Raw genomic sequence first — 27,893 nt, 5'->3', positions numbered from 1 at the left:
AATAATTTCATCACCATATAATGAGAATATATATACACTGAAAATTTCTGAAAGGATCCACCCAAAACTGCTAACATTATTTACCACTGGGGCTTGAAAATGATAGAGATTTGCTCTTGTCATTTTTTTTTCCCCCAGGAACAACAGTAATTTGGCCATAAAATTAGTGAAAAGAAAGAGGCATTAACAAGATAACTGAGGGACGGTGTCGAGTTTTTATATGTTTGTGGAAGGAGGAAATGAGAAATTAAAACTTTACATAATTCTGTTGAAATAAAATAAAAATAAAATCCTTATAGTCACAACTCTAAGAAAGGAAAGGTACTTACAGACAGGAGAATAGAGGCTAATCCCACATCCTATAAGTGTCAAACCAAGGACTAGGATTCAGCTCTCCTGACCCTTGTCCCAGTGCTCTTTCTATGATCCTAAGCAACAGTATATCTATGCCTAGAAAATCAAGCCAACTGAGGTGGAAAAGATCTCAGCCATTATTTCTGTCTTCTCTGAATATACAGGATTGATTATGAGTTCATAAATAAATAAGAAATATTGAAGGGTTGTCCATGTGACACTAAAGTTCCACTGTATTCTGAACCAGAAATTCTTAATTCAATACCATTGCTCTAAAAGGATGCTTTCTCAAGCACTGAAAAATATGGTTCCATTTATGTCCCTAATTTAAGGGAAGAGACATTTTGAATTGGAGGCAAATAATCTGTGTTGTAACACTTCAAAGCTTGGTCAGGAAGCTTATGCCAAATGCCTTATGTGTACTTGTGATTTTTGTATTCTGACCCTGAATGTATTTCACACATAAGCTGACATGTCTCCAATAATTTTCCTCCTAATTACGGTATAAATGAAATATTAGCACATATTATCTCAGCACCCCACCAACTGATCAGTTTGTTGCTATAAAGTGCAAATGCCCAATCATATAAAATTCCAAGCACCGCTCTACTGAAAATGAGAAGGCATCACTAGCATGTGAGTGAAAAGAATATTATGTGCTTCCCTTTTCTATATGTTAAATTGCTTCACATTGAAAAAATAAATTCACTCTGGGAGACTGAGGCGGGCAGATCATAAGGTCAAGAGATTGAGACCATCCTGGCCAACATGGTGAAACCCTGTCTCTACTAAAAATACAAAAATTAGCTGGGCATGGTGACGTACACCTGTAGTTCCAGCTACTCGGGAGGCTGAGGCAGGAGAATCGCTTGAACCCAGGAGGCAGAGGTTGCAGTGAGCCGAGATCATAAATAGGCTGCATTCCAGCCTGGTGACACAGAGAGCCTCCCTCTCAAAAAAATTTTAAAAATGAAATAAATAAAAAATAAGTTAAATAATATACTAATCAAAAATTTGTAAATTATCCATCTACTTCTAGGAAATTACAAAGAACAAATTTCATTATTTTAGCATAAGAGGGATGGATTTACTTTTGTAATTTTCAATATATTAACAATAGATTTTTTTCCTAGTGTTGTTTAGGATACTTCCTACAATGCTTCATTCAAGTTATCAGTGATTTTTACTATGTATTGTAAAGGATACCTAGCCAACATATATAAATATTTGCTGAATTCAAGATTACTAAGTCAAGAAGCTGGGGTAAATAAAACGGAAACAGGACATCTGTGAATATTTAAGGATATAATCTCGCAATTGCATGTTTCTGCTGGCTTTTCATAACATAATAAACCTTGTTTTTTCTTCTAATTTAAAAAATGCTATCAATAATAAAAATGCTAATTATACAGAATCAGCATTTTTATGCATATATCAATTCTTACAAATGTTCTAATTTCAGTTGAGTAAATTGATATGTAAATATACTTGTAAGACAGAAAATGTTGTAAGAAGATTAATTTGAGGTTATAAGTAGACTAGTGAATTAAAATTTCCATTTCCTATGCTGCAGAGCACTTTTAATGCAATTTGGAGGGAGAACATTAGTGCTCAGCATTTATAATTTATCATTTGACATTTGGACTAAAAATTCGAAGTGTATAGAAGTATTACATATATTTTTTAAATTTCCAATACTGCATATGCTACATGATAATGCAGGATTTTACAAAGAGATTAGTGTAATTCAGCGGTTAATCACAAATATTTCAAAAAGGAGCTACATTGTGGACCTTATATTCCCCTCATAGTTGCTTCAGGAAGGGATCTCATTTGTCAATCCTTCTCAACATTGGGTTCTATTCAGTTCTTAACTGAAAATAGGAAAAAATGCCACCCTATACTGAAGCATATCAACAGAACTGGAAACATTATGCATAATTTTCAATAGATGAGGGTATACATTTACAAAGTATTCACAAAAAGATATTTTTGGCCAAAATTCGGTTGAATTTGTTGAAAGGAAGTACATCTCTGATCTACTTTTTTAGAATTTTCTGGGTTTCAAGGTCTTAAACAGAGGTGTGTGTGTATGTGTGTGCGTGTGTGTGTACGGAAATGTAGTGTGTTCATAAAAATGTCACTGTTGGTGTTTCCAAAATGAAGCTACTAAAAAATAGAGAACTGGTATAATCTAGAGAGGGAGAGGAATCGATAATGCAGAGCGCGCTTGGAAAATAAAACTATGGAAAAGAGGCCACAGTATGGACCAGAAGCAATTACCTGATCACTAAAAAAGAGAGAAGAGAAAGAAAAAGACACAGGAAAACAGAGTCAGAGAGGCAGAAAGAGAAAAATCAAACAGTATATTTGGCACTGTAGAGAGTAAAAGAATGAGAGATTTTTCTCCTTTCTGTTCATGGGTTATGAAATTGAGGTTTTCCATATAATTAAGAAAGGATGGATCTTGGTGAAGGGCATATTGTCATCTATGAGAGAACTGCGAGAAGTGTAGAGAAGATTAGAGATGGCTGACATTGCTGCTTGGGGTAATAACTCTAAAACTTCTACCATTCAGTCATGCAGATGAGGTGAACAGGTATTTGGGGACATGTTTGACACTTGATCACATGTAACGATAATATATATTACATTTAGAACAATTTATATCATAATTTATGTGTGAAGCAGGATGTAGCTCAAGAAGGAATATTCAGAAACTTTACCTAAAAGCCAATTCATAAGTTATTCTAAAATTGTTGTCAACCTTGTGGGCATATTTTCTAGGGATTTCAAGTGAGCAAAAATTGTCAAGAAATAAAATCCGTCAAGAGTACTGACTGCTTTGCCTATGAATCGTAGACACACTTAAGAGGTATTTAACATTTTAGTTAGAGCTATAAATTATCTTTGCTTTGAAATTTAAAAATGTGTTTTCTTTAAACATTGGTTTCATTTTCTTAGGCATTTATTCAAATATACAAAGGTGTGAATGTATGTGATTTTTAGACTATAAAATACTTTGAAATTGTTAAATAAATGTTTGCTAATAATACATTTCGTTATGGAAGAATTTTTGGATTCCTTTTGCTCTCAGTATTGACTACTGTCATTGTAGAAGTTCTGATAGTATGATAATTATATGAAGACTCTGAGTTGAAATGCATCATCCTAAAGCAATGAAAACATATTTTCTTGTTCTTGTTTTATCATATTTATGTATAACAGAAATGGAAAGACTAAAAGATTTCATTATCACAATTTTGGAGGGCAGAGAAAATACCAACAATCTGCATTTCCAGGCTAAGTTTAAGCTACTTAGAAGCCAAACCTTCTCATTATTCAGCTGGCATACCACATTCAGCAAGAGACTGTTTCAGTTTTTTCATAGCGATGTTTAACTTTAAATAAGAGATTATATAATTAATGCTAAAATTGCCTGTCACTATTATATTCCTTAAGGTTTTCTATTCTTTCTTAGCTTAAGTCCTGACTTTTATTTTCATTGTTGTCATTGTTATTTTTCTTTTCATAGAAACGTACTACTTAGCTCTATAATCTTTTGTTTGACATTAAGGGAAAAAGATTTTTGACAAAGCAAAAATATGCTTGAATAAGTTTGTGGTCTTCTGTACAGGTTTAACTTTATATAGTTGGATTTTTTACATTTTTAATAATAATGATGATTATGTAAACTTTATCCAAAAATTATTATAATTATTGAGATTAATTTTTAATCAATTAAAAAGTTTTTAAATAAATGTTATTTGAAGTGTTTATAAGATCAGAAAACAAATGAAAAGATTAATGGTTATAAATCAATATTTGCTTATAATGTAAATGAAACTATTTGTTAATTTCTAGAAATTTATTGCATATTTGATTCTACTTTCCAGGCAATATTCCCATGTAAGTTTGTCTTCATTTTAATAAACTTGTATCCAGAGGCGCGGTTCCAAGATGGCTCAACAGGAACAGCTCCAGTCTACAGCTCCCAGTGTGAACGATGCAGAAGACAGGTGATTTTTGCATTTCCAACTGAGCTTTGAAGAGGGTAGTGGTTCTCCCAGCATGGATTTTGAGATCTGAGAATGGACAGACTGTCTCCTCAAGTGGGTCCCTGACCCCCGAGTAGCCTAACTGGGAGGCACCCCCCAGTAGGGGCAGACTGACACCTCACATAGGCAGGTACCCCTCTGATTTGAAACCTCCAGAGGAACGATCGGACAGCAACATTTGCTGTTCAGCAATATTCGCTGTTCTGCAGACTCCGCTGCTGATACCCAGGCAAACAGGGTCTGGAGTGGACCTCCAGCACAATCCAACAGACCTGCAGCTGAGGGTCCTGACAGTTAGAAGGAAAACTAACAAACAGAAAGGACATCCACACCAAAACCCCATCTGTACGTCACCATCATCAAATACCAAAGGTAGATAAAACCACAAAGATGGGGAAAAAACAGAACAGAAAAACTGAAAATTCTAAAAATCAGAGCGCCTCTCCTCCTCCAAAGGAACACAGCTCCTCACCAGCAATGGAACAAAGCTGGACAGATAATGACTTTGATGAGTTGAGAGAAGAAGGCTTCAGATGATCAAACTTCTCTGAGCTAAAGGAGGAAGTTCGAACCCATCACAAAGAAGTTAAAAACCTTGAGAAAAGATTAGACAAATGGCTAACTAGAATAACCAATGCAAAGAAGTCCTTAAAGGACCCGATGGAGCTGAAAACCATGGCACGAGAAATATGTGACGAATGCACAAGCTTCAGTAGCCAATTCGATCAGCTGGAAGAAAGGGTATCAGTGATTGAAGATCAAATGAATGAAATGAAGCAAGAAGAGAAGTGTAGAAAAAAAAGAATAAAAAGAAATGAGCAAAGCCTCCAAGAAATATGGGACTATCTGAAAAGACCAAATCTACGTCTGATTGGTGTACCTGAAAGTGATGGGGAGAATGGAACCAAGTTGGAAAACACTCTGCAGGATATTATCCAGGAGAACTTCCCCAACCTAGCAAGGCAGGCCAACATTCAAATTAGGAAACACAGAGAACGCCACAAAGATGCTCTTCGAGAAGAGCAACTCCAAGACACATAATTGTCAGATTCACCAAAGTTGAAATGAAGGAAAAAATGTTAAGGGCAGCCAGAGAGAAAGGTCGGGTTACCCACAAAGGAAAGCCCATCAGACGAACAGCAGCTCTCTCAGCAGAAACTCTACAAGCCAGAAGAGAGTGGGGACCAATATTCAACATTCTTAAAGAAAAGAATTTTCAACCCAGAATTTCATATCCAGCCAAATTAAGCTTCATAAGTGAAGGAGAAATAAAATACTATACAGACAAGCAAATGCTGAGAGATTTTGTCACCACCAGGCCTGCCCTAAAAGAGCTCCTGAAGGAAGCACTAAACATGGAAAGGAACAACCGGTACCAGCCACTACAAAAACATGCCAAATTGTAAAGGCCATCGATGCTAGGAAGAAACTGCATCAACTAACAAGCAAAATAACCAGCTAACATCATAATGACAGGATCAAATCCACACATAACAGTATGAACCTTAAATGTAAATGGGCTAAATGCTCCAATTAAAAGACACAGACTGGCAAATTGGATAAAGAGTCAGGACACATCAGTGTGCTGTATTCAGGAGACCCGTCCCACATGCAGAGACACACACAGGCTCAAAATAAAGGGATGGAGGAAGATCTACCAAGCAAATGGAAAACAAAAAAAAGGCAGAGGTTGCAATCCTAGTCTCTGATAAAACAGACTTTAAACCAACAAAGATCAAAAGAGACAAAGAAGGCCATTACATAATGGTAAAGGGATCAATTCAACAAGAAGAGCTAACTATCCTAAATATATATGCATCCAATACAGGAGCACCCAGATTCATAAAGCAACTCCTTAGAGACCTACAAAGAGACTTAGACTCCCACACAATAACAATGGGAGACTTTAACACCCCACTGTCAACATTAGACAGATCAACGAGACAGAAAGTTAACAAGGATATCCAGGAATTGAATTCAGCTCTGCACCAAGCAGACCCAATAGACATCTACAGAACTCTCCACCCCAAATCAACAGAATATACATTCTTCTCAGCACTACACCACACCTATTCCAAAACTGACCACATAGTTGGAAGTAAAGCACTCCTCAGCAAATGTAAAAGAATAGAAATTATAACAAACTGTCTCTGAGACCAGAGTGCAATCAAACTAGAACTCAGGATTAAGAAACTCACTTAAAACTGCTCAACTACATGGAAACTGAACAACCTGCTCCTGAATGACTACTGGGTACATAACGAAATGAAGGCAGAAATAAAGATGTTCTTTGAAACCAATGAGAACAAAGACACAACATACTAGAATCTCTGGGACACATTTAAAGCAGTGTGTAGAGGGAAATTTATAGCACTAAATGCCCACAAGAGAAAGCAGGAAAGATCTAAACTTGACACCCTAACATCACAATTAAAAGAACCAGAGAAGCAAGAGCAAACACATTCAAAAGCTAGCAGAAGGCAAGAAATAACTAAGATCAGAGCAGAACTGAAGCAGATAGAGATACAAAAAACCCTTCAAAAAATCAATGAATCCAGGAGCTGGTTTTTTGAAAAGATCATCAAAACTGATCGACTGCTTGCAAGAGTAATAAAGAAGAAAAGAGAGAAGAATCAAATAGATGCAATACAAAATGATAAAGGGAATATCACCACCAATCCCACAGAAATACAAACTACCATCAGAGAATACTATAAACACCTCTATGCAAATAAACTAGAAAACACAGAAGAAATGGATAAATTCCTCGACACATACACCATCCCAAGACTAAACCAGGAAGAAGCTGAATCTCTGAATAGACCAATAACAGGCTCTGAAATTGAGGCAATAATTAATAGCTTACCAACCAAGAAAAGTCCAGGACCAGATGGATTCACAGCCAAATTCTACCAGAGGTACAAGGAGGAGCTGGTACCATTCCTTCTGAAACTATTCCAATCAATAGAAAAAGAGGGAATCCTCCCTAACTCACTTTATGAAGCCAGCATCATCCTGATACCAAAGCCTGGCAGAGACACAACAAAAAAAGAGAATTTTAGACCAATATCCCTGAAGAACATCAACGCAAAAATCCTCAATAAAATACTGGCAAACCAAATACAGCAGCACATCAAAAGCTTATCCACCATGATCAAGTGGGCTTCATCCCTGGGATGCAAGGCTGGTTCAACATACACAAATCAATAAACGTAATCCAGCATATAAACGAACCAAAGACAAAAACCACATGATTATCTCAATAGATGCAGAAAAGGCCTTTGACAAAATTCAACAGCCCTTCATGCAAAAAACTCTCAATAAATTAGGTATTGATGGGATGTATCTCAAAATAATAAGAGCTATTTATGACAAACCCACAGCCAATATCATACTGAATGGGCAAAAACTGGAAGCATTCCCTTTGAAAACTGGCACAAGACAGGGATGCCCTCTCTCACCACTCCTATTCAACATAGTGTTGGAAGTTCTGGCCAGGGCAATCAGGCAGGAGAAAGAAATAAAGGGTATTCAATTAGGAAAAGAGGAAGTCAAATTGTCCCTGTTTGCAGATGACATGATTGTATATCCAGAAAACCCCATCGTCTCAGCCCAAAATCTCCTTAAGCTGATAAATAACTTCAGCAAAGCCTTAGGATACAAAATCAATGTGCAAAAATCACAAGCATTCTTATATACCAATAACAGACAAACAGTCAAATCATGAGTGAACTCCCATTCACAATTGCTTCAAAGACAATAAAATACCTAGGAATCCAACTTACAAGGGATGTGAAGGACCTCCTCAAGGAGAACTGCAAACCACTGCTCAACAAAATAAAACAGGACACAAGCAAACGAAAGAACATTCCATGCTCATGGATAGGAAGAATCAATATCGTGAAAATGGCCATACTGCCCAAGGTAATTTGTAGATTCAATGCCACCCCCATCAAGCTACCAATGACTTTCTTCACAGAATTGGAAAAAACTACTTTATAAAGTTCATATGGAACCAAAAAAGAGCCCGCATTGCCAAATCAATCCTAAGCCAAAAGAACAAAGCTGGAGGCATCATGCTACCTGACTTCAAACTATACTACAAGGCTACAGTAACCGAAACAGCATGGTACTGGTACCAAAACAGAGATATAGACCAATGGAATAGAACAGAGCCCTCAGAAATAATACCACACATCTACAACTATCTGATCTTTGACAAACCCGACAAAAACAAGAAATGGGGAAAGGATTCCCTATTTAACAAATGGTGCTCGGAAAACTGGCTTGCCATATGGAGAAAGCTGAAACTGGATCCCTTCCTTACACGTTATACAAAAATTAATTCAAGATGGATTGATGACTTAAATGTTAGACCTAAAACCATAAAAACCCTAGAAGAAAACCTAGGCAATACCATTCAGGACATAGGCATGAGCAAGGACTTCATGTCTAAAACACCAAAAGCAATGGCAACAAAAGCCAAAATTGACAAATGGGATCTAATTAAACTAAATAACTTCTGCACAGCAAAAGAAACTGCCATCAGAGTGAACAGGCAACCTACAGAATGGGAGAAAATTTTTGCAACCTACTCATCTGACAAAGGGCTAATATCCAGAATCTACAAAGAACTTAAACAAATTTACAAGAAAAAAACAAACAACCCTATCAAAAAGTGGGCAAAGGATATGAACAGACACTTCTCAAAAGAAGACATTTATGCAGCCAACAGACACATGAAAAAAATGCTCATCATCACTGGCCATCAGAGAAATGCAAATCAAAACCACAATGAGATACCATCTCACACCAGTTAGAATGGCAATCATTAAAAAGTCAGGAAACAACAGGTGCTGGAGAGAATGTGGAGAAATAGGAACACTTTTACACTGTTGGTGGGACCGTAAACTAGTTCAACCATTGTGGAGGACACTGTGGCAATTCCTCAGGGATCTAGAACTAGAAATACCATTTGACCCAGCAATCCCATTACTGGGTATATACCCAAAGGAATATAAATCATGCTGCTATAAAGACACATGGACACGTATATTTATTGCGGCACTACTCACAATAGCAAAGACTAGGAACCAACCCAAATGTCCATCAATGATAGAATGGATTGAGAAAATGTGGCACATATACACCATGGAATACTATGCAGCCATAAAAAAGGATGAGTTCATGTCCTTTGTGGGGACATGGATGAAGCTGGAAACCATCATTCTCAGCAAACTATCGCAAGGACAAAAAACCAAATACCGCATATTCTCACTCATAGGTGGGAATTGAACAATGAGAACACTTGGACACAGGAAGGGGAACATCACACACCGGGGCCTGTTGTGGGGTGGGGGGAGGGGGGAGGGATAGCATTAGGAGATACACCTAATGTAAATGACGAGTTAATGGGTGCAGCACACCAACATGGCACATGTATACATATGTAACAAACCTGCACATTGTGCACATGTACCCTAAAGTTAAAGTATAATAAAAATATATATATAAACAAATTGTATCCAGAAAAATAATACAACTTAATTTGAATATACAAAAATTTCAAATAATGACTCACATATGCTCAGTAAGTTTAATGTCTTGACTTTAATCACATCAAAGACTTCTTATATTAATATAATTTTGTGCATATGCAAGGGTTTCACTTCTGTATGTAATCAAGAACTCAGCTAAGCTGTTTATCCTCTCCATGTTCTTCCAGAACATTCTGCCTTAATGATCTAATTCATGGTTACTTCCGACTCCATTTTTTAATTTCACCATTACTATGCATCTCATTTACATTTTATTTCCTGGGCCTTTCCTCCTTTCTCAAAAACTACCCAGAGATCATGACAGCAGCCTTTTCTTGACTTCCACACCTTACACACACAGGCACACACACACACTCTTATTTTCACAAATATGTGAATAGGGGAACAAGTATTGCTACATTTTATATTATTCTTGACAGATGAAACTGGGCACCTGTTTGCTGTATATCATAGGCTTGGCCAACATCAGGCAGATGCTGCCCAGATGTCCTTTCTTCATCTAGAAACATGGAGCCATACTGGCCACCTCACTTTCCTCACACCCTCAACCGAATTGTCCCCAGGTCCCAATCAGCAGTTGAATCCATTTCCTTTCCTTCATTTTCCTTTCTGCTACCCAGGCATTTGTCCTCTTGGAGAGCAAGACGAAGCCTTCCTGCCTCATGCTTAATCTGCTCCAGTGGCATTAGCCTACACTCATTCCTCAAAGAGAACAGATCCTTCCTAACTCAGAATTTCACAAAAGGCACCTACCCAGGAGTCCTCGCCACTCTATTCCGCCCCATGTCCCTTCAAATTCAATAGCCATAGGTCTTAGTCTAGAGGTGACACCTCTGGGACAATGTACCTGAAGCCCTAGACAAGGAGTTTTATTTGCCATCAAACATTCTATGTTTTTCTACATGATATTTATACAAATAATTTTTGTTTAAATAATTTTTAACATTTTAGTCCCTCTCAACACATAAACTCCTAAAAATCAGTGTGTTGCTCACTACTGATTTCCAGCACCTAGCACAGTCCTTAGCATATGGTTGGAACTCACTGAATTTCAGATTTATAAAGAAATGAATTGATGGATGTTGTACGCATGTGTGAGGAGCCATGTGGAATGTAAATGGCAGGATACCTATGTGTAAAGTTGTCAGAATCAAGGAAATGGCGCTAAACTGGCAGCCGGAAAGCTAATCCATACGGATGTCAAGGAGATGAGGCTTGAGACACAGAGCAGTGAGCAATGTGAGGGATCCAAAGACTAGGGAAGTCCCACAGGAATACAAGAGATGATTCAAAGAACCCTTGGTTGTCCTGAAACACTGCTTTGATTCGTGGGCTAGAGGGCTGAAGACAAGTGCATGCAAAAGTGCTTTCTCTAAATGTCTCACCAGCTTGTGTTTTGAATGTATGATTCCAGAACTATATATCACCCATCTCTCGGTGCTGTTCAGTTCTTTTCATCCTGCTAAATCTTTTCTGCATCTCTATTTAGATGATTTCTCATTCTTTCCATCTGAGACTGAACTAATGGCACAAAGATGGTTATTTCCATGTAAGGATGTTACTAAGAAGAGTATATAGGGTCTAGTTAGCAAAAACAGACCACAGAATTTTTTTTAAAGTCTGCCCAGCATTTAAGAAGATATCAGCCTGTTCTCCAAGTCTCCAGTCCTATCTCTTATGTCTACCAGCCTTTAGTCTTTTTCTTTTTCTAAGGATAAGCTCTCACTTTTCAAATTCTGTGTGACATTCTTAAGGCCACATACATGAACACATTTTCATCTATTCCATCTTGCAGTCCTGAAGCAGTAACATGACTACCTGTTGTGGCAAAAAGACTGCTCCTTGGTCTGATCTGCATCTTCCAGGGAACTTGCTTGGCAGCCTGCGATCCATCACATTTTCCCCTTAGTAAATCTCAGAAAAAGATCACCCATAAGCTTAGTACAGGAGTATTCTGAAGTTTGACTAGTATTTTAGAGTGCTGTAGATCCTAAGATGAAAGCAGTAAGAAAGTTGAAAAAATAATATTATTTATTCAACAGGCATGCTAGAAATCTCAGAACTTCCCTAGTCAGTATTTTCTGTCCTATGCATGTAACATAAAACTCTGCAAAATTAGAACTGAGTTATCTGTAAAGACATTCAGAAATAAACAAGACCAGCCTTGAAGGGAAGGCCTTGTAATCCGTGGTTTATTCTCCTTTTCTCATTATGGCTGATGGCAGATTAGAGTAGGTGCTCAGCCACGGATTCACTGAAATAATGCTTTAAAGTATACTAATTCATAGAAATCCTCCGCACTTTCAATTACAATGAAACTATCCATCCATTCCTCTAAAATTTGTGAGTATTAATCATTCTATGTTTCTAGCTTTTATTCTGCATTTGTGATCCCTTTGTACTACTTTTTCTGTTAGGATACAGTCAAGAAAACTGAAACCATGGTAGTAGGTAGGTACTTTAAAGACGGAATTGTATACCAGATGTTAGAAGGCTCTAGAAGTACTTGAGCAGGAGTAATTGTAGACATCAGTTTACCTTAAATGGGCAGAATTCAGATAGATAACAACAACAACAAAAAAGAGACTGTGGAGGTTATTCATAGTGGGCTAATTTGTGTGGGAAAAAGAAGTAGGTATAAATCAATATATTCTAGTATCTGTGAGATAACAAATATGAGAAATTTTTTTCTAGGCTAGTTGGGTAAAGTTTAAAAGTGTTGTGCTTTATCCTCTAGACAATTGAGAGTAGTTGCCGTATTTAAGAAAGATAAAGAAACTGTTCTGTGTGCAGGGAAGATAGAAATGGAAGACATTGGAAGCAGAGAGAAGTTAAGGGAGAATGTTCACATTATCCTAAAGTGTTAAGAACCTGAATGAAACTCATTGCAAAATCATTGCCAGGGAATACAGTGCAGGGACTGACTCTAGCAGTGGATAAGGACAACTCACAGAGAGAAATCTGACAATCCATGTTTAGAAGAGGGAAGGAAGCCAGGAATAGTTATTAATAAGTCCAAGACTTCAGTTGTGTTTTTTTGTTTTGTTTTAACTCCCAGCAAGCTAAACTTGACAATAATGTAGCTCAATTTCTCCCTGCCTCATTTTCTTAATCTCTATAATCTTGCCCCAGAAAAGCCGTTTACACCCTAGCTCAGAAAATTCTGTATTAATTTGTCTTCATAAGATTATAAAATTTTCAAAACTGTCTATTCATGATAATTAGAGAAATACAAATCAAGACCACAATGAGATGCAATCTTACATCTTTAGTAATAGATGGCTATTACTAAAAAGTCAAAAAAATAACAGATGCTGGCAAAGTTGTGAAGAAAAAGGAATGCTTATACACTGTTGGTGGGAGTGTAAATTAGTTCATCCATTGTGGAAGACAGTGTGGCAATTCCTCAAAAACCTAAAGACAGAAATAGCATTTGACCCAGCAATCCCATTACTGGGTATATACTCAAAGGAATATAAATCATTCTATTATAAAGACACATGCATGCATATGTTCACTGCAGCACTATTCACAATAGCAAAGACACAGAACCAACCAAAATGGCAATCAGTGACACACTGGATCAAGAAAATGTGGTACATATACACCATGGAATACTATGAAGCCATGAAAAAGAACAGAGATCATGTCTTTTGCAGGGACATGGACGGAGCTAGAGGCCATTATCCTTAGCAAACTAACACAGGAACAGAAAACCAAACACCGCATGTTCTCACTTATAAGTAGGAGCTAAATGATGAGAACTCACATGGACACATAGAGAGGAACAACACACACTGGGGACTTTCAGAGAGTGGAGACAGGGAGATGGGAGATCATCAGGAAAAATAACTAATGGGTGCTAGACTTAATACCTGGATGATGAAATAATCTGTACCATCAAAATACTGTCCTCATCTTAAAAGTAAATAGCACTATTTTATTTAATAGTTTATATTTTGGAATCCTAACCAGATATTTTTTGCTTAAATTTCAAGCACTGCATTACTTCCAAAGACATGCTATGGGTATGTGGAAATTATATCAAACATGAGTAAATTTTGTTGACCAAGACTGTAGAAATAACAATACCATCATATAAAGATATGAATACAGACATTGTTGGTTGGTGAAAATTACCCCCAAATGTCCAATGCCGTGAGTATACTTTGAATAGCTACTTAGTTTGGTTTTTATTAACATTATATGAAGGTTATTTCTAAGCCTGCAGACATAATTCATAGAATATACTACTCCGATATTTGAGAATGTACTACTTAAATATTTGGATATATTTATTCCAAATATATCTCCACTGTGCTTTTTTAGAAGATGCAGTTGCCATCACAGTAAGACATTGCTGATTCAGGTCAAATTTTTAATTAACTGGAAAAATCAAAGAATGCAATTCTTTTTCAAGATTTCTTCAAATAAAGAAACAAGCAAGATTAGGCTGTGGTGCTGTGAATAACACCAAGAAGTATGGAGTCGGGCAAGCCTCAGGTTCAGTCACAGTTCTACTGTTAAGCAGATAATAATTCTAAGGGTGCGTTTTTGTGTCTTAGGCTTGTGGAGACCTATGGTAGCATTCCACAGATCAACACTGAGCCTACCCCACGACTACTCAACCTGCCCATTATTTGGGTAGCTTTCATATAACCAGTTAGAAAGAAAACATCTATAAAAACTACTAAAGAATTATATGTTTTAATTAAGGGTACCAAACATGGTCAAGTTAGAGAACAATACAGTAGAAACCTTCTATTCAAATATAACTGAGACCAGTTTTTTGACAGTTAATCTAAAAAATGAGTTAAGGAGGAGGATCACGGGGTTAAAAAAACCACAAATGTAAATTAATTGGCCAATATTTTGATATAAGCCCAGGACCCTTTGATTATCACTTTATTAACTGGAGTTTCTATACATTGTCTTCTTTGTATAAATTATTATCATAACAAGTCAATTAGAATTCCAAATTTTTATTTGTTTAAAGTAGAACAAAAATTTAAAGTAACAAGTGCAAAAACCTTTTAGCTTATTAAAATTTTATTATTCTAATTTTATAATTTTTTCTTAAAATTTTTACATTGCTTAGCCCTCACATTAATCAACTTAGCTTTTTCTAATCTTTTCAAGACCCAACATATTTTTACATAAATAGCACCACTCTATTATGACCACATCACTGATTTTATTTATGTCACCAAAGACTAACTTGAATACAACCTAAATAAACTGGCTTGTAAATAAGTTAACATAACACCAAGTTGAGGCAATAGACATAATAGAAAACACACTGTTATTTTATAGGGAGAATGTACAGTGTCAGTTCATTTAACAAGTTAGTTAAACACAACTCAACTACAACAATGTCAACGAAAAGTAGCAAATTCTGTTTTTGCTCCATGGACTTACAGCCAGTGAGTCCTGAGAAAGAAGAGATAATTGAAAGAGCTTCATTGGCAGGTGAATCTGTGCTTGGCCTTTTAGCTTAGAGACTGAAGCTCCATATTAAAAGCAGAAGAATAGTGAGGCATCCCATGTGAAGAAAGGAATCAGAACAGACATGCAGGGGCAAAAGTAGCCATGGTCTGCATCCTGGCTCAGGAGGACAGTATGTGTTGAAGAGCAAAGCTTAGAATGGGCTGATGCCTGTAACCTCACCCCATCCCATTGCTTTATCTACTCACAGTTTGCCCAGAAAATCGGGCACCCCACAATGAGAACAGGAACTGGGCATCCCAGCCAATCTTCAGCTGGGTGGGTCTCATAGGGTGGTCAGATTTGAAAAAAATAACAATAGGCTTTGAAGAAAAAGACTTGGAGATGAAGCAGAATGCTCCTGCCAAAGCTTTCCTCAATTGACATAAGAGGAACAAGTTTATTTCCCAAATTAATTATAGTATAATTTACCAGGTATCCAAATAAATTTGTTTAGAGACTAAGAGTTTTCGCCTCAAATAATGCCTGACCATAATTTTACATATAATTCTTTTATTCAACAAATGCTCAATGTATGTTTGTTTTATACCAAACACGTTTTAAGGAATTAGGAATACCATTGTGGATAAAATAGACAATCTTCACTAAATGCTTAGTTATGACGGGAGGCAAACAAATACATAAGAAAGAAAATAATTAAGAAATACAGTTTTATGCCTAATTGTATCAGGTGATAGTAAGTGCTGTGTCCCCAAAACACTTACTCATTTTCTCAAACTATTATAAAACAGGGAAGGTGCACAAAGAGTGCTGGACATGGGACTGAAGATTCTTTTTAAATATGGTTGCCAGGGAAGTCCTCACTGTGTAAGAACATTCCATCGAAGACTTGAAGGAGATGAGGGAAGTCATCAAGTGGATGGGAAAAAGAACACTCCCAGTAACAGGACCAGCAAATGCAAAGACCAGAGGAGAAAGACTGCTTTGCTTAAGGGACAGCAAATAGGTCTCCCTGCTACAGCAGAGTAAATACAGTGGAAATGGAAGAAGAGTTTTTAGTTGTAAGGCAAGAAGGGGGACCAACCATGGAGAGTCTTAGATGTCATTGTGGAGATTTCCATTTTGCTGGAGGTGAAATGGAAGCCACTGAAGGCACTTGAAATGGAGGCTGATATGGTTCACAGCTTTAATAGTCTGCTGTCTGCTGAGATAAGAATTGACCATAGGTCAAAGGGTAGATCTAGGTAGTGAGATGTTACTGCAGTCACCTAGGAAAGAGCTAGGATGATTTGAACTAGAGTGGTAGTAGTAAGAGGTGGTCATATTTTGAAAATATTTTTAAAGTAGAGTTGACAGGATTTGGTGATGAATTTGGCATGTGATGTGAGTCAAATTTCATAGCCTGAGCCAAACATCCCTATTTAATTACGTTTAATATAATGGAAAAGGTGGGGGAAAATGGATTAAGAAAAGAAAGAAGTTTGGCATGGGAAACAGTAAGGTGAAGAAACCAGTAGGGATGTTAGATATCTAAATCTGAGTTCAGGAGTTTTGAATGCATAGAAAATTTGATCGTTAGCATGGGGATAGTATTTGAAACCATGAGACTGGACAAGATCATTTTAGTTTAGTATATTTCCACAGATTATATTTCAAGCATCATGCTAGATACTTTAACGTTTGGCCATTTTAAAAGCCCATTGGTAAATTTCACAGGAATGAGGATTTGACTGACCTGTTTTTCTCAGCTGTCTGACCTCAGTAGGATGCATTATTGTATTGTATTTAATTCCCTATAAAATTCCAAAATATCAAAATAAGGCCTGTATTTGTTAGCAGGATTTTTCAGATAGAACTATACTATAGATAGAACTATACTACTTAATTTCACAGAAATATCCTTCCCTGGGGTGATGATACTATTATATCACCAGTCATGAAGTCATGCTAACTTGTAGGCAACAATGGAGCTCACATTTTGATCTAAGCTGATTAGCATGAATTACTTAAATTATGAAAATGCACACTTTCAGGGGGCAGACAGATTTTATTAATTCTGAATTATGTCAAACTATCACTTAGTAATTCTCAAGGGCCCAACTCTGGCAAAACCAGATGCTGCAGTGTATGTGTTTCCTATTCTCTTCCAACTTTTTTCATCATGGTTCATCAGCAAATGCTATGAAGTCTAATTAATTTAATTAATGGATCTCAGGGCCATTGGACAATGCATTTACATGAATTGCTCTGTGAAGGAGCTCTGTCTTGCTCTCTCGCTCTCTCTGCCCCCCTTTCTCCCCCTCTTTCTCTTTCAAGAGCAGAACATTTTGGTGAACTCCAGTTAACTGGCTGAACTAAGCAGCAATCTCTTAGGTAATGATGCACTGCTAACAAACCTCAGCATAGACTATAACACTACCACTAAAGCTTCTGTTCATGTTGTTCTAGGGCTAATAAAATGGAATATTGTAATCTAGCTCTGAGGAAATTTGAGATTGTCTCATGTTTTCTCAGTTAAACCAGAAAATAATTAATTATAGGGAAGGGACAAGAATTGCCATGGCAGAGCCAGGCTGAGAAATAATTTCTGTTCACTCTCAATGTATTATCTGCTTTGTCCCTAGAGGCTCCCTTTTGTTACTCTTGTATCAAAATTCCACTAAATTTTCCTGCCATCTCAACTCAAAAATCATACCTACAAAGAGCTAAAGTTTTCATCTTTTTGCTTTCGCAAAAACTCTGTGCCAGCTATGAGAGTGTAAGCTTTATAGTTATATATAGATGTTTTTATTTATAATATTTCTCCTGCAAAACAGGATTAGAGAAAGTGAACCAAAAAGAACATGTAATAAGATGAATAATGAATAGAAAAATAAATTGCTCTAAAGACAAAGTAAAGGAAACTATAAAAGGGAGATGACTAGAACTATTTAGCAAGAAGAGACCTCATTCTTTCCATCAAATAGTGTGGTGTAATTTGCACAATGCACCCAATGGTTAATGAACACATATTTGTTGAGGATATCATTAATAAATAATACAACCAATGAAAAACTAATACAAAAGATTTTTACTCTGCAGGAAGTAACTATTAGGTAGGTATTGTAAATTCTAACTTTAAAAGGTAGAGGAAAATATATATTGATCTGACTCATAAATTCAACAGGAAGACACAGAGTAACAATTACTGCAGGTGAATTTCAGCTCTCAGTCTATCTACCAACCAGTGTCACCAGGAACCTTCTTCAGACCCATGTATCCAACTGCTTATTTATCTGTTGCACCTGAATATCCCTCAGATACCTCCATTTAATTCATCTTCTTCCTCCAAACTAGACAGTATCCAAGCAGATCCAGAGAACTGTGAAGAGCTATTCTAGTCTCCGCCCTCTCCCCTGTTGCTGATCCAGTTAAGAGGGCCAAAGAATGTAGTTGAGAGGACATCAGCTCTGTATCTAGTAGCATTTAGTTTTAACCTCATCCCTTAACTTAAAATTGGCATGCCCTTCAGTAAGCAATTTAACTCCTCTGAATATGAATTGATAAAAGTAAAAAAAAAAATTACAAAATTAATTGTAGTGAGGATTAAAATATCATGTTTGGTACATCATGAGCTCTCGATAAACAGTTGTAGTATTGTTATTCAAACTGGTACACAGGCCTATCACTTCTCCTTCCTTTTAGATCTGTTTCTTTTTCCTTCTGTTCTCACCTCTGAATGTCCCAACCCAATCTCCCTTCCTCTATCACCTTTTTAGGAAATCCATCCGCACCCCACTCACCCCACCACTCCTCACACTCCTTTCTCTCCTACCCTGGCCTCCACCACAGCTCCTCCATCCCACCTGTAATCCAGCCTCTAAACCACTATCAGGGCTGTGGTTCTGAAGTGCAAATCTCATCATGTTGTACCTTATAACATCTTTGAATGACACCTATTTGTCTCATGATAAATTCTAAATTCCTTAGTTTTATGTTGACCATGACCATTTTTTATCTGACCCTGTCCGTCGCTCCCTAATTCTCATTTCTCTCCACCAAATACTCCACCCTTGTACTGAACAACGTGCCTCTACTTTCATCTCTTCATACTTATATTTTTTCCTTGATCCTTAACTTTGCTCACAATGTTCCTGTCATCTGGAATGGCATTTTCCCTACTGGCCTGGAAAATTTGACTATTCCTTTGTGACGGAATTCAGTTTTCACTCCCCCGTGAGTGACCTTCTTAGGACAAATTGACAGTATCTTATATTGTACCCCCACAGTCCAATAGGCAGTCTTCAAGTGTCCAATATGACAGTGCATGGTATTTGTTGTTTATATGCCTATATCCCCCACTGGCTTTGAGAAACTTGAGAGATTGTTGTAACCTTTTGTATCTCCAGTGTCTAGCAGAGCATGCATCTATTTGTGTTTTGAATGAGTGAGTGAATTAATGAATGATGAGAAAGCAATGACCTATGTTTTGTCTCTACCTCTTACATGAGATTATAAATAGACTGATTCAACTGAAGATTCCAGGTCCTATTCCTTTTGCTGTTGTTATCGTATATGTTAGCAAAAAGCTTCATCCTTTCCAAAAATTTCTTCAGTGGTAGCAATAAATTCAGTGTCTTCTGGAAGCAACATTGTGCTCTCTTTCTCTCTCTCTCTCTCTGATTTGCCTATTGCTACTTTGAATAGTATGTGTTTATGACTTTATAATTCATTACAGTACATGTAATAGGAGCCCTGCTATTTCTTCATAAGTGGTTATAAAAAATATTCATACTTGCTTATGTTTTGTGAACATCTATATGTGGTGGAGCATATGTTATTATAATCTTATTTTAAGTGGAAATACAGATTAAAGGATTTTCTCTTACTGTTCTTAATGTAAAGCTTCTAAATTAGATATACAAAAGCGCTCATCTAGAAGCTAATGGAACCACAAGCAAAACACAGAAAAAGGCTTACCGAGAACAAATTATAACAAACGTTAGTTTTATTGCAATAGAATTACTAAATTAGTACATGATGGAACAAAAGATCTATAACAAGTTTAGATGTCAGTAATTTATTGGACACGGATTGTATATACTGTACCCACAAAATTCTATCAAATTGTTTCTATTTCAAGAAATTTTCAGTTTATTCATGTTCAACACAAAAGTTAATTATACATGAAATATAAACTGAATGGAAAACATTGGCATTGTATTTCCTGGCTTTCTGGGAAGAATGTGGGAGTAGGGTTAACACGGAAATGCAAGAGAAAGCTCTTGACTACTCTCCTTGTTCCCAGGATAGGACAAAATACACACGGCCAAGAATGAGAAAAGTAGGACAAAACCCAATGTAGTCAAGAGAGTTATGACCCTGAGGTGTGAAGTAAGATCTGGCCCTGGGAATGTTGACTGACACTGCAATATTTAGTGTCTAGACTGGAATGATTAGATATGAAGTGGGTTAACTTGGAGTCTTTAGAGATGGCGCTATTCCCAGAAAGATAAATGAGATCCAGTCCTAGGACAAAAGGACAAATATCATTGGTCGGAAAAAGAAAAAATGATTTAGAAAAGAGAGAAAGAGAAACCAATGTAGAGGAGAAGAAGAAATCCCAAGGATGGAGACCAAAGGGTTTGCCAGACAGTCTGTTCCTTGGGAATGTGAGTTACACAGCAACCTAGAAGATGATGCTACTTCCAAGCCCATGATTCTGTCTCCATGACTTAGGACACTAGTCACAAAGAAATAGAACACACCTTTCTCTTTCTAGATATCATTGTCAGTTGAAGAACTGCTACTCATGGCCTGCTAGAGTGAAACTCATTGGCTCTAGGAATGAATGAAATTGGGCCTGCTGGAGGCCTTTAATTATTATGTGGCATCAGAACTGACGAGGATTGATGTGGGTGTTATTTCAATAAAGTGTTACAAACAATTCATATATGAAAAATTTACTTTTTCTTAATTTATAAATACACTAATATAGTATTTCAATGTTGTTATTCAAATTAAAGACCATGTCAGTTCTTAGACACAATCTCTCACTGTGTATTAATCTCAATAAGACATTGTAATAACCACATACATATTTTACATATACATAAATTAATAGACATTACTTTTTGAGCTGTTTTAGGTTTACAGACAGTATTAGTGAAAATTAAAGTGCGTGTCCATAGACTCTCTCACTCCACCCCCATTTCTCCTATTTTTAACATCTTATGGTATTTTTAACATTAGCATGTTACATTTGTTACAAGTGATGAGCCAATGTTGATAAATTATTTTTATCTAAAGTTCATAATTATATTAGGGTTCACTCTTTGTGGTGTCCATTTTATGGATTTTAACAGGGTGTAATAAGATGTACCCACCATGACAATGTTACACAGAATAATAGTTTCACTGCCTTAAAAATCCCCTGTGCTCTACCTAGTTATTCCTCCTTTCTTTCCTCCCCAGGAACCCCTGGGGAGGTTTCTAGTTTTTAGGCAAAACTAGAAAATATTATCGATAATTCTACCTCCCTCCCATCTTTCCACCTCCCTCTCTTGACACAAAATCTGACCAGCCCACCCCATTTCCAGTGATTAGCTGTCAAGGTGGGCTAAGCCAAGAAAATGTGGGTTTTCCCTGAGACTAAACCTCTCTTTCTGGGAGATCTGGAATCACAGGGACAAGGTTGGCCACCTTGGGGTAGTCAGAATTCATCTTGCCTAAATGCGGAGAGGTTAGGCAAGTTTCTAGAAAGCCAAACTGCTTTCTAGAAAGTCAAAGATAATTATACTTTGTGCCATGACTGTGAGACTGCCCATTTTATTGCACACTTTCTAACATTCTTACCAAACTGATAAATACAAGCTGGTACCTAGAAGAAAAAAACGCCAGGCATGGTGGCTCACACCTGTAATCCCAGCATTTTGGGAGGCCAAAGCAGGTGGATCACCTGAGGTCAGGAGTTCGAGATCAGCCTGGCCAACATGGTGAAACCCCATCTCTACTAAAACTAGAAAAATTAGCCGGCGTGGTGGCAGGCACCTGTAATCCCAGCTACTTGGGAGGCTGAGGCAGGAGAATCGCTTGAACCCAGGAGGCAGATGTTGCAGTGAGCTGAGATCATGCCATTGCACTCCAGCCCGGGTGACAAGAGCAAGACTAAGTCTCAAAAAAAAAAAAAAACAAAAAAAAACTTTCCATACAATATAATTTGTTCCATCTCTAGAAACCAATTCAGCAGTGAGAACTGAAAGCCACCACTTGGAAGGTTTCAACTATTCAGCTCTACCTATTGATTTCTAAAGCATTAGTTAAGGTAGAAACACACACACACACACACACACATATAGCCTATGTATTCAGTACCAGGAAACATGACTGACTAGATGGTATAATCATCCAACAGAAAGTGCACAATAACTGAAGCCACTGCAGAGGAGTAAGTTATGACACGGATCTACAATATTGTTGAGTGAAAAAGCAGATTACAAAAAAAATCTGATTTTTCAAGGGAGAGGGAACATATACAAACACAGGAGAAAAGAGATGCACAGATGACTGGAAAAATACAAAATTCTGATAGTGGTACCTACTGAGTGGTAGAATTATCGATAATATTTTCTAGTTTTGCCTAAAAATTTTCTAAATTTCTTAAGATAAGAAGGTTTTGTTATCCATATTATAAAATATCCACCACCACCACAGGAAACTTAACCTTCAGCACAAACTCAACAACACGTTCAAAGTTTGTTCAGTTTAATATTTATGAGACAATCTATTTTGAAAGACATCTAAAATGATGACCAATATTTAAACCTATGCCTTAATATTTTTCAATCATATTTTTTAAATTTTGTAATTTTGATAAGGTTAAGCTTTACATCAATCTTGAAAAGATAAGTTTTCTATTTGTCTTCAAAATATGACCTAAAATATGCCAGTTTTTAAACAGCGAATGGTGCTCAAAAACCGCAATATAAATTCAGGCAGTGTTCCTTACATAGAATGTTTAAGTGCTTCTAACACTGCTGTTTTTCACCAGTTATGAAAACACATTACAATTATCTAAGCATCTAATTATTCAGGTCCCTTGTTTCTCCTCCATTCTATTAGTTTTATAGTCATTTTAAGGCCTGTGAGGATGAAGTTGTCTGTGATGGCTACCACAAAGGTTACTATAAGTGGACAAATTTCCAACAACTTTATCTCCACTACCATCCCCACCATAAAACTGTCTTGATCAAGGGCAACACATTTCAAGGTTAACCAAGACAACCTCTTTACCTGTCACTGCTCAAGAAAAGGATTTTTTTTGGTCTTATTTAGAAATAACTTTCTGTATCTATTTTTCTCCATAAATCCACTGAGGCCAATGTGTGGCTCTATCTCAAGCACCAGCAAGCAAAACTGCCTGCCAGAATGTTCAGTTTTTGTATCTTTCCAAATGTAGGACACAGCTCTCTTTTGATATGATAGTTTTTTGAAAATTGATACATAAACTTCTTCTCGAAAGTTCAGCCAGGCACAGTGGCTCACGCCTGTAATCCCAGGATTTTAGGAGGCCGAGGCAGGTGGATCACGAGGTCAGGAGTTCAAAACCAGCCTGGCCAAGATGGTGAACCCCGTCTCTACTAAAACCACAAAACTTAGCCAGGTGGGGTGGCAGGTGCCTGTAATCCCAGCTACTCAGGAGGCTGAGGCAAGAGAATCGCTTGAACCTGGGTGGCGGAGGTTGCAGTGAGACGAGATCGTGCCACTGCACTCCAGCCTGGGTGTCAGAGTGAGAATCCGTCTTATAAGAAAAGAAAAGAAAAAGTTCAGATATACAGCAGTTGTAATTCTTCTGAAGGCTGCTTATGGGACACATTACTTTCACACTTTGCTGTTCAATAAATGTGGGGTGGAGAAGAAAGTAAACTCACAGAATTACCATATAAAATAAAATTCTAAGTGCTCTGACAACAAAAGAAACTTACACACACACACACAAACACACAAACACAAACACACACGGTTTTCCCTGCTATCATTTTACAACTAAACAACCAAAGTAGCTAACCCAGAGCCCACAACAGCAGAGTAAAAATTCTAACACTTGGTTAAATAAAAATGCACATATACCGCTGTGAGCTAAAAAAAAATGCTTAAGCATTCAAAGACAGACAGCAATTACAGCTACTGAGAACATCATTGTAAGCAAACTGAGGCAGAGAAAATAAAGGTGCTGATGAGGAATTGAACCACCTAACCTGCAGAAACCCACTGGATGGTTTCCCAGGTTCCGAGTTGGCATTGTCTTTCAGAGTGATTTCTAAAAGAGATCACATAATACTGTTACAAAGGATCTGGAGAAAGGGACCCTTGCTTTAGGCTCTCTGGCTCTCCAGTCATGCTTTACATTTTCACTTCTTACACTCTCTTTCATATGAAATCAATTTACAGAATTCCATCAAGCCCTTAGAGACCTTCCTATCCATGACAAGTTCTTGATGTAGCTCTGCACTTTTGACAAATTCTTAGCAGTTAACTTACAAGGCAGTTAAGATTTTTGTTCAAGCACGATATAGCTAGAATAGGGTCATATACTCAACAAAACAAATATTTACCAAGCATTTACTGACTGGAAGATAATAAGCACAAAGCATAATTATAAAATATTTTCCCCTGCCACCATAAAAAAATGTAAAAAGACTTAGAGTATATAGCATAACATGACCAAAGTAAAAATTGTGAGGACCAAAGTAAAAATTGTGAGGACCAAAGAGGGGAGGAAGGGAAAATATCAACATGAACTGAATATGACCTAGGAGAGCCTTGATGGTCAGACATGTAAAGACAAATTGGGTAGGGTTAAGGGGTGGAGGTCAGGGACGCACCCTACAGGGGAAAAACAGCTGACACAGAAGCCTGAAAGGAAAAGCGGGCAGACACCTGTACGGGACTCTTACCTGCCGCCTTGACTGTACAATGAGCCCTTCCAGAACACAGCAGCGCGCGGCCAGGCCCCGGGGAGAGGGATCGCTCAAACAGCACCAGAGGCTGCATTCCAACTTTTCCTCCGTCAACGAGTCCGTTTTCATTGTTAGTTTCTCCTTAAACACGAACTTAAAAACAACTGGCTTAAATCTACTATCGCATCTTGCGTGATCATGTTTGTGCCTTACAGTGACAGGTCGCAAATGATAGAAATTCAACTCAAACTGTCACAAGAAAAGAAGGAAAGACTTGTAACTATTTAAACATATTGCTAATTAAAGATGTCTGGAAAATTGACTCAAAAACAAAAACAAAACAACAACAACAAAAAATTGGCCGAACACGCGGGAACAGGGAAAACCTCACTGAAGAATGAGGCCTTAAAACTTAAGGGCCTTGGGTCCCGGTGCGGTGGCTCACGCCTGGAATCCCAGCACTTTGGGAGGCAGAGGTGGGTCATTTGAGGTCAGGAGTTCGAGACTAGCCTGGCCAACACGGTGAAACCCCTTCTCTACTAAAAACACAAAAGTTAGCCAGCCTTGGTGGCGGGGCCTGTAATCCAGCTACTCGGGAGGCTGAGGCAGGAGAATCGCTTTAACCCCTGGACTGTCAAAGACATAGGCTGCAGTGAGCCGAGATCCCGCCACTGCACTCCAGCCTGGGCGACAGAGTGAGACCGTCTCAAAAAAACAAAGAAAAAAAAACTTTTTTTTTTTTTTTTTGAGAGAAGTCTCGCTCTTGTCCCCCAGGTTTGAGTGCAGTGGCTTAATCTGGGCTCACTGCAACCTCCGCCTCCCGGGTTCAAACGATTCTCCTGCCTCTGCCTCCCAAGTAGCTGGGATTAAGGCGCCTGCCACCACGCCCGGCTAATTTTTGTAGTTTTTAGTAGAAACGCGGTTTCACCATGTTGGCCACGCTGGTCTCGAACTCCTGACCTCAGGAGATCCGCCCGCCTCGGCCTCCCAAAGTGCTGGGATTACAGGCGTGCGCCCCCGCGCCCGGGCAAAAAACCCGAGCATCTTAGAGGCCTTTTCCCTTCCGCGCCTGGGCTCAAACAACGCTGGAGCGCCCTGCCCCGCCCTGTCGCGGTCCCGCTGACTGAGGGCGACCATGAGTCCCAAGACGGCTCCGGCCGCGGCGGGCTCCCACCTCGGTGCGTAGCGACGGCGGCCAAGAGGGGCCAGCAGCCCCCAAGTCAGCCCCGCGCCAGGAGCCGGAGAGACGCGCCCTCCGCCTCCTCCCACCCAAGCCTCGCGCAGTCCCGGGGGCGGGGCCCGTTGAGGGAGAAAGGGGCGGGGACCCGGGGCCTCTACCCGTTAGGCTGCCGTTGGTCCCGAGACTCCCCCATCTCCGCCCCCGCCCTGCCCTGCGAGGCCGCCGCCGGGCGCCTCACCGTTATGTGGCAGTGGAGCGCGAGCCGCGGCTGCGGCTCCTGGTTCTTGTGGAAGGTAGACGCCGGCAACTTCAGCTTGGTCTTAACCCTGACAGGGACATCTTCCCCTCATCTCCGGCGGGAGGGGCGCCGCTGTCATGGCTGCGACCACCCGGCGGGACCGCCCGGCCGAGCCCTCGCGGCTTCGCCTCTCCCCGCCGCCTCAGCCTTGGTGGGAGCGCGGATGGAAGATGGGAAGGGGCACCGAGGCCTCGGCGGGGAGCTGTGTGGCGGCCTCGGGGGCTGCTCCCTTTGTAACCGACGCCACCGACAGGAGGGGCGGCTCCTGTCAAGCCGCAGCTTCAAAGGGCAACAGCGGCCGGGCGCGGGGGCTCGCGCCTGTAATCCCAGCACTTTGGGAGGCCGAGGCGGGCGGATCACGAGGTCAGGAGATCGAGACCATCCCGGCTAACACGGTGAAACCCCGTCTCTACTAAAAATACAAAAAATTAGCCGGGCGCGGTGGCGGCGCCTGTAGTCCCAGCTACTCGGGAGGCTGAGGCAGGAGGATGGCGTGAACCCGGGAGGCGGAGCTTGCAGTGAGCCGAGATCGCGCCACTGCACTCCAGCCTGGGGGACCCAGCGAGACTCCGTCCCCCCAAAAAAAAAAAGGGACAACAGCACCACCGTCCCCGCTACCGCCTGGGAAAGGGCTGCCCCAACCCTGCCACCTTCCCTGTCACCCCTCAACCCGGCGCGCACCCGTTTTGGCGGTTGCACGAGTCCAGAGCGTGCGCGCGCTCCGGGCTGCCCCCTCCTCCCCTTGACCCAGCACCTTTCTGCCCGACCCATCTAGTCCCTGCATTCCTCACACTCGCCTACTGGAGGCTCAGGGCGGCACAACCACCAACTGTAGAGTGTGTGTGTGTGTGTCTCCCAAGGGAACAGAGCACTGCTGAGTTCAGGTTGATTATTAGGTCGTGGACTGTCAGCAAAATGCAGTCACAAGAAGGCTGTGGGCTGTTTTGTGTTTTGCGGTGACATCATGTTGCTCATGTTTTATGTTTTTCAGAGTTCATTAGTTTCTATTTGTTCTCAGTTAATATCCAGCTCAATAGATTGCATAAGTAGAATACCCCCAAA

The 27,893-nt window shown here is 39.1% G+C and overlaps 1 pseudogene across 1 annotated transcript in view; it reads right to left on the bottom strand.

Annotated features, from left to right (window-relative positions):
* UBE2Q2P13 (uncharacterized) overlaps positions 1 to 27,615 on the bottom strand; it is a 161,377-nt pseudogene extending 133,762 nt beyond the window's left edge. Inside the window, exons 1-3 of the transcript XR_010109894.1 lie at positions 27,494 to 27,615; positions 26,772 to 27,110; positions 25,351 to 25,506 (exon numbers count right to left, since the gene is read on the bottom strand). The product of XR_010109894.1 is annotated as an uncharacterized UBE2Q2P13 (transcript). The remainder of the gene's footprint in view (positions 1 to 25,350; positions 25,507 to 26,771; positions 27,111 to 27,493) is intronic.
* Between the last annotated feature and the right edge of the window lie 278 nt (positions 27,616 to 27,893).

Source organism: Pan paniscus, chromosome 16 (assembly GCF_029289425.2).
Source record: "Pan paniscus chromosome 16, NHGRI_mPanPan1-v2.0_pri, whole genome shotgun sequence".
Lineage (NCBI taxonomy): Eukaryota > Metazoa > Chordata > Mammalia > Primates > Hominidae > Pan > Pan paniscus.
The sequence above is the reverse complement of the archived record's forward strand: the minus strand, read 5'-3'. Positions and strand labels throughout refer to the sequence as shown.